Source organism: Nothoprocta perdicaria, unplaced genomic scaffold, assembly GCF_003342845.1.
Source record: "Nothoprocta perdicaria isolate Ctin4 unplaced genomic scaffold, notPer1 scaffold_203, whole genome shotgun sequence".
In the NCBI taxonomy this organism is placed as follows: Eukaryota; Metazoa; Chordata; class Aves; order Tinamiformes; family Tinamidae; genus Nothoprocta; species Nothoprocta perdicaria.
The window spans coordinates 1,131,271-1,140,330 of record NW_020455239.1 but is presented as its reverse complement, the minus strand read 5'-3'; positions in this window follow the sequence as shown (position 1 = coordinate 1,140,330).

Here is a 9,060-nt window from a genome sequence, read left to right as displayed (position 1 = left end):
ACACTGACAGACACGTATAAAGCAGCAATCCCTAAACAGATAAAATCCCAAGTTTGCTAATTTGCTTTAATATTAACATTCCTGGAAGCTGAGCAGAAGCTTAGACATTTAAGTCACAGAACCTAGAAGATAAAAGACTCAAAGTATATCCGAGGCATTTAAATGTACTGCATCTTTACTCCCACACAGCACCTTGGTTCCCCGATATCCTTATGTGTGCCACAGTTGCTAACACTCGGTAACAAGGGTAGTAATCTTACTCCCACTTTACTGTAAAGAAACAAAGACGTTTGCTCACATTCATAATGGCTGAGTCTTTACAAAAGAGGACAGCAATATAGTCCTGCTCCACTGTTCAGGTGTGGTACCTAAACACTCAGCAACACAATTCACCACATCAACCTGGAAGGAAAAGTTAGTTTTATATCTGCTTAGAGAGCTGCACAGAGGGGTCAGATGAGCAGCACTGGCACCAGGAAAATAGTGCAGATACAGAAGGAAGGTGGGCTGATCCTTTGAATCAAACCATGCTCTTAGATTGGCTCAGCTATCTCCTGAAATCTCACCCATAGGAATGTGGCAAAGCAAAACCCCTCCCCGCTTGCCATCTCAATCCTTGGGAAGCTGTCTTTTTCTGTCTCTCATAAAATGCAAATCTTCTGCTTCTAATTACTTGATTATGCTACTTTATGTACCAGACTTCACACACTCCTCTGTAGTGTAAACTATAAGAAAACATTAACATCCCAGTTCTTCCTCTTTCCTTCAAGCACTTCCTATTACAAGGTATAATGCAGTAGCGCTAGAAGCTCTTGTTAAACAAGGTCTGTACGAACACTCAGGACAGACAGCTGCAGCCAGCCTGGGCTCCCGAGCGCTCAGCACGTGCGGGGCTTCTCACACCAGCTACACACGCTCTGGTTACTCCTGCTCGCCCACAAAAGCGCCACAACAGAGCTCCAACCAAGGACAAGAGTTTGTAGAACTCTTGCATGTGGAACACCCCAGAGTTGGCTCTTGAAGAAAAACTAAGGGCTTGCCTATACAAAGTGAAAACTGCTTTACATTTGCCCTTTGCTTTATTCTGCAGAAACTCCCCTTTGTAGACAAGATCTTACATGTCCTCACCAAAAATATTAAATACTTGGCAAGCCCATAATTATTAAAATTTAAGTTGTCCTGTAGCTTTCAGTAATTAAGGCACCACCAGGAACCTCTAACGCAGAGTTTTACTTCACAGGCAAGGGTCAAAAGAAAGAAAAATAATAAAATCACAGCCAGAATTTAACTAGTAGTGGAAAATTGTATCCTTACACTCACACTCATTAAAATCTTAAGAGCTCTCAAGATCTTCACGAAAGTTTGACAATATGGTATGCACTGCCTTACTTTATTAAATTAGTTAATGGGATATTTGCAACCTCTACTTTAACCAAATGAACTGAGTTCACAGATTTATAAAGAGAAGAAATGCAACACTAAGAATAAAATCAACAAGAATCCATTTAGTCCCAGTGCTGTTCAAAACCTGCAGGCAGAAGTGAAAATGGCAAGAATCACAATTCAGTTTTCCTCCTGTGTGAAACAGCTGAAGAGCAGCTCTCCCTCACCAAAATGAAGCCCACCAAAGTGGAAAGTACTGGTTTTCCCTATTCGCAAGCATAAGGAAAACTGGAGGGGGCGGGGGGAGAAAATGTAGAAAGAAAAAGAACTTGCTTTCTACCCGTTGAGGCACATCGCTAGATTTCTTATATGCTGATTTTCCAGATTCTTTATGAAATGAAGCACCCGGGGTGAACACAACCGATAAGATAAACAAACTCTCCCAGATGACCCATTTCCAGTGTGATCCAATACACCACTCGGGTGGGACACACTACTTACACATGGAAAAATCCTCCTTAAATTCCTTTCTGCGTATCCCTCTGGTGAACACTTTTACAAAGCCTTCAGCTCTGGCAGAACAAGGCAACTCAATGCTATTTTCTGCCCTCCAATCCTCAGTGTCTTCCAGAGACCAAGTTCAGAGTTAATGGTCACAGAAAATAGAATGTTTAGTAATATTCCCTCCCCCACCTCCAGGAAGACATTCAAGATATGCATCATTCGTCTGATCAAATGCAAAATGTTTTATAAAGTGCTCCAGTCACTCACTGTAAACCTGTTGATAAAGAGAAAAAAAATCTGGTAATACACCACACTGACATCAGAGTGGCACAACAATAGTGTGAACATAGGATAAACAAAGAAAACCCTATGTGCAGCAGCTCTGTATTCCCAGGTTTTTAGATTTACTGGTGAATTCTAAAATAGAACATTCATTTGCAATACCAGTATGTACAAGCTGAAAAGTACAGTGTTTCCACTCCATTCTACTTCTGCCACCAATGACAATTAAGGCCAAAAAGGAGTTTTTAGCAGTTTCTTTCCACCATTTCCTCAACTTTTAGAAGCAGTTGTCAGACATCATGCTAGTAAGGGTAAGTGCTGAAAATTCTGTCATGGAAAAAACATGATTACAGTTTGTGGCAGCAGCATTCCTCCCTTTTCTCTTCAAACTCACAAATTCTGGCCAAGATTTTAGAAAAAAAAAAACAGAAAATGGGGGTGCGGGGGGGAGAAAAAAAAAAAGAAACAGCCTTTTTGACCTCAATGAGAAATCAACCCAGTGTAAAATACAGCTTGGAGCATAACTAAACTATCCACTCAACACAAAGGCATTTCTGGTGTAAACCACAAAAGCAGTCTCCTTCCAGAATTCACATTGAAAGTATTTTGTTTTGTCTTTCTGGTTAACACACACATACACACACATATCCCTGTTCCCTCTCCCCTCCCTGTAGTAATTTTTAATTTCATGCAATTTCAGAAAATAAATGCCATTATCTTGCTCATATTTATCTTTACTTTTCATACTGTTCACATCCTATGATCAGAAATGTGAATCTGAAGAAAAGGGGAACTGATGATAGAGGAAAAGACCAGATTATGTGCAAACAGCTGAAACAAGGAAAGCACAGTATTTAGAAACAGCATTCAACATTTCACAGATCACAAAAGGGCTGAGGTTGGAAGGGACCTCCAACTTCCCTGCTCAAGCACAGTCACCTAGAACATGTTGCACATGACTGTGTCCAGACAAGTTCTGAGCATCTCCAAAGGAGGAGAGTCCACAACCTTTAGGTAACCTGCTTGAATGCTCACAGTCAAGAAGCTTTTCCTCATGTTAGATGGAACTTCCTGTGTTCCTGCCTATAGCTATTGCCTCTTGTCCCATCATTGGCCAGCACCGAAAAGTTTGACCCCATCCTGTGGACACCCCCACTTCAGATACTTACACACACTGACAAGATTCCTCCCTCAGCCTTCTCTTCTTTGGGCTGAACAGACTCGCCTCTCTTGTCCTTTCTTCACAAGAGATGCTCCAGCCCCTTGATAGTCTACATTGGACTTGCTCCTCCAGTTCCATGTCCCTCTTGTGCTTGGCAGCCCAGAACTGGACACACCATCCCAGATGGGGTCTCAGCAAGGCTGAGCAGAGGGGCAGGATCACCTCCTCCAGCTGCTGCCAACACTCTTCCTAATACACCCAAGGCCTAGGCCATTGGTCTTCTTGGCCACAAGGGCACAGTGCTGGTTCATGGTCACTCTGCAGACCACCAGGCAGGTCCTTGTCACAGAGCTGCTCCAGCAGATCCAACATCCAGCCTTTATTGGCTGTTCCTCCCTAGGGGCAGGACCCTGCACTTGCCTTGGTTGAACTTCACGTGGTCCCTCTCCATCCATCTCTCCAGGCTCTCCACATCCCTCCGAATGGCAGCACAGCCCACTGTGTCTCATCCTCTTCTCCTGTTTTTGGTCCATCAGCACACTTGCTGAGGACAGACGCTGTTCCTTCATACAGGGCACTGATGAAGTTGAACAGCTCTCGAACCAGGACGGATCCTGGGACACACCGCTACCACAGGCCTCCATCCGCACTGTGGGCTGCAATGACAGCCCCTCGAGCTCTGCCATTCAGATAGTTCTCAATCCACCTCACGAAGTTGCTTTCCTTGTCATCAGTGCAGGTTCAGCACGTGCCATTTGTTGTGATATCCCTTCAGCAGCAATGAACCTGTGGATTTACAGTTTGCCTAAATAACCCCTAACGCAGGGCCTGTGACAGTGAGGCTGCTTCCAGCTGTCTGTAGAAGACTTCATCTACCTACCCTTGCTGATCAAGAGGGTCTGTAGCAAACACCTACAACAGTGTCACCCATGTGAGCCTACCCTTTAATCCTTACTCATAAACTCCCAAACCGCTCATCACGCGCCTCTAGGCAGAGATCCACACACTCCAGTTGCTCTCACATAAGGGGAGATTCCTCCACCTTGCCTTCCTGGCCTGTCCTTTCTAAGAAGTACGTAGCTATCCAGGGCAGCACTCCAGTCATGTGAGCCACCCCACCACATTTCTAATTGCAGAGCTCACGACACACAGATCTCTTGTTCTTCCTCTTCATTCCCGTGCTGTGTGCGTTTGTGCACAGGAACTTCAGAGCAACACCTGAGCATGTGGATTTTCCAGGAAGGGTGCAAGAGGATTCCCCTTCCTCTTGCAGGTACCTCCTCATCTGCAGGCTCTTGCTGGAGGTTTGCTCACTTGAGCCCTCTTTTCCTTAGACACAGTCTCTGAAGCCCCGCACGTGCTGAGCTCTCTCAGTTTAAAGCCCTCCTTACCAAAGCCGAATCAGTTCAACCTGGACTCCCTATTTTCCAGCGAGGACTTAAGCCATTTTAAGTGTAATAGCTATTACTTTGATTTAAACCAGCTTTTGACAAGCCATAGATGTTTAATAAACGATACCCAATTAAATACATGGCAGCACAGTGTTATTAAATGCCAATATTACATTTAAAGATGTAAAACTATTTTCATCTAAGCAGTGTTCCCCATTGTGTAAGTCCAGTCCAGAAGAGTACCATTTGCACACAAATACACACATCAAAACCTTCCTTTCATGGTGCTTCCTGTGTTACTAACAAGTTGAAGCTTTCTTCCTGCTTCCAAACTTAACCAACTAAGATCTACTCAAAAAAAAAAAAAAAAAAGCATGATATACCCAACCCCCCAATACGGCGCAGCAACTCTAGTTTCTGTTTTTTAACAATCAGTTAATTTAAGCCATCAATTACATGAAATACACAACAAACAGGAGTCCTCTACCTTTTTGCCCTGTATGTTTCTGAAACTGCACTTGGTACGCTACTAGATACAAATGACAATGGGTATCGATACTCTTTGCTAATTCAATAAATATGCATAAAAATAAATGATCTTTGGAGAGGAAGTCATAAATTCACCTGGAAGCTAGATTCCTCAATGCATGCAATAGCACTTTGTTATCTGAGTTAGAGCAATCTCAAAAGCACTAGCTCCGGTTAAACCCAAAACAAAAACTCAACAAAAACACTCCTCACAAGCTTCAGATTGCAATAAACATGCTAATTCTCTAAAATATTTGATTATATTTCTCTTAGATACATTACTCCCCAATAAACAAAATAATATATTACATTTAATTTTAAGCAAATAATATAATTGCTTTAAAATTCTGTCTTTTATTCATCCAGCGGAAGATCTCATGAACAGAAAAGGATACCATAGCAAGACTCCCAAGCATATCATAATATTCCTTTGCTTATGTAGTCTATGGGACTTAGGCTTTGTTCACAGGCACTTAAGAACGGACAAAAGACACCAAGGAGGAGACTTCCAAATTGTCAGACTGGTAAATCGGCAAGGCACTTCACCCAACAACCTACCTAAACCTCTTCTTTCAAACTTGGGCTCTACTTAAAAAACATTATTTCAGATCAAGACAAGAAAAGAAGTTAAGTCAGAAATTAAGTAAAATACTAAGCTGGAATTGCCTCTTTCTCAGGAAATAAAACACATATTCCAACAACTACTCCAAATCCCATAATGGAGAAACACCACTAGCAGGCTCTTTTGTTGCCTAGTCTCTGCTCCCAGTTTCATACATCTGAAGGTATCACGTAGGGACTCGAGCACTGACACTAGAATTGCACTGCTTAGCAGGTTCTCTCCTACAAGCAGGTACTGCAGACTTCAATATGCCAAAGCCAAAATGTCTTCATAGACTACCGCTTAACAGGCCCCCTTTTTATGAGGGAATAGGAGGAAACAGTTACAGAACTCCTGAAACACAATCTGACAAACAGAACACCAAAAAGTTAAAGCTGTTACATTAACATAAATATTGGGTATATTTCAAGATACAGGAATGACAAGGATGGACAAAAAGGAGTTTATATAGTTACACATCATTTTTTTCTGTGAAGGAGTCTGAAATAGCTATAAGGCAAACTCTGTAGGGTTAGTTTCTTTATGAATATGAGAGACATGAAAGACAAAAAACAGCAGGACAGTTCAGCTGCAATAAGAAGATCAAAGGTGGGGTATGAAGTACAAACTCGGATGGCAATGCACCTATTGCAGCTGAGATTTTGTCACAGACTTTCTGCATTTAAATTGTCTCTATTCTATGTAACAAGAAATGTATGTTGCACTGGGATCCTAAAGGTGCATGGTGAAAATAAAACTAATTAAATACAGAACAGAAAGCATCTCAACATTTTTGCAGTGTATTTTATGTTTAGGTAAATGCCTAATGAACATCTAAATTACAAAGAATATAAAAGGATTCAAACAGTTATTATAAATACTGAATGAGTAATTTGAAGACGAGAGTAATTACAGATATTACACATACTGTGTATTAATGTGTGTGTGTATATATACACACATATATACACATATACACATACATACACACATTTATATTAATATATATGCATCATTATATGCATATATTATATGCATATATATTGTCTATGTGTTTATGTGCATGCACATATTAATGTGTATATCTATTTATATACACATCAATATACAATAACATTAGACCATGCAATAGATCTTTTGCATTAATAGGCAACTAATCCTTCTTATTACTCTCCTTTTGGGCAAGATCTGAGAGTTTAAGACTCTAACATAACAAAAGCATTTTTTTTACAGGACACTTTAAAGCTAAATACAAAATCAAACACGCAGTGAGAATTATCTACTGTTCTACTGTTTGGGTTTTATTTTTTCTTCAGCCTGCTGTTATGCTATGTCTTATTCATTATTATTCAGAAGTCAGCAAGTTTTCTGATAGCAGTACAGATAGCCTCCTGTACATGACAAACTCTGCAACCTCCACGTTAAGTCAAAGGAGATAAAAGCTCCCATTCTCTCCCATTTTCTACGAAATAGGAAAAATTAGCTCCGGACAGTTTTCAGTACCAACTTGTAATCAAAACAACATCCTTGAGAAAAAATCTTCGTCTCAAAACCATTAACAGAAATTTCAACTTACAGATGTGCTTATGGATGCCATTACAGACATTCAACAAACCAGACTGATGTTCTTATACATTCTAGAATTCAACAGCTTGATGATTAATCTTTTATCTGCCTCCTGTCCCCACAAAAAGGAGGTTTAATACTAACAACAATGTGAAGTTAAGCTAAAGAAAAACAATTCCACTAAGATTACTTAGCTGTCTTCAAAATTATATACTTGGATCACAAAGTTGCTATGGCATCAACTTCAGGTCTGTGGTTAGACACACAAAATGTTTTTTTCCTACAGACTGTTATGGGAAGCTGAGCAGCTCTGGCTACAAACCAAACATTTTGGCTCTATAGTAGACATAATTTATCATCATTTGGACATTCCAATGGTTAGCAAAACTAAGAATGCAGGACAACCAGCACTTTAGACTATCCAACTAAAGGAAGCTCTAAATACATTTATTTTCCCTAGCAATTGCAAGTAGAAATTGTATCCACCTTCCTTGAAGTACAATAAAATATCATGACATTGTTTTCCATCACTTAACTGTCAGAGCAGAACAACGGAGAAGTCTTTGAACATGTTTGTTTTTGGCAGCTGCATATCAAACTACCGTGGGAGGAAACTCTGGAGGATGCAAGACGCCGCATTTCTTTCCCCTACTTCCTGGTTAATCGAGAAACTTCAGGATATTTTTAAAGCCACAGCTATCAAAAATATGAGCCGAGGGAGGCTTTTTGCAAACAGCTGACAGACACATACAGGACGATCCTGCAAGCCTCCGAAATACTGCGGATAAGTCAAACACATTTAACGTACTCTAAGGCCTCTTAAAAATTGTTTTGCATTTAGCAATCACAGAAGCCCAGCGCAGCCCTTGCCCTCCAGCCGCCAGCTTTCCAGCAGTAAAGCAGCAGCAGGATTTGCTTCCTCAGTCAGGAAACACGGCTACCAAAGCAGACCAGGTAAGTGCCACTGCGGGAGAGACACGGGATGGGTACAAAGCAGCGAGCACAACCAGAGGACACCCATCAGTATCACACTGACAGAGATCTAAATCTCCTTATCCGGGCTCATCTCCACAAAAAGATTTATTCAGTTATATTCTATTTTTGGGAAAATTCATTCAGAACCCAGGTTACTTACTCTCTGCTCAAAAAACATACAGGCTTATATTTGAAAGTGCATTACGAGATCAAGACTATTGTACATTAATAAAAAAAATGCTGCTGCAAACGGGTGTGCACACGCAGCCTCCCTAAATACTATCCATTCTTAAAAACAAAAGCATAAGTAACTTAAATTTTCTGTTTTTCTGCACTCGACTAGAACATTTCATGCATTTTTGTTTTTTGACAACTGATCAGGACATGCCACCTGACTCAATAATACACTGCTACCCTGCTTACTTGCACTAGTAACTATAGGTGCAAGGCATTACTAAGGAAACAGCCAGTATGCTGTTTTTTTTTTTTTTTCCCCGTAGCTGTGTCTCCTTCGAGCACTACTACTAAAAATGAAGAAACAACGAAAAAGCCAGGTCTTCTGGAGAGCCCCACTTGTTTCCAGGGACAGCGGTGCGCCCCGGCAGGGCCGCGCTGGCGGGGCCGGGCTCGCGGGGCCGGGCCGGGCCGGGCCGCTCGGCAGGCGGGCG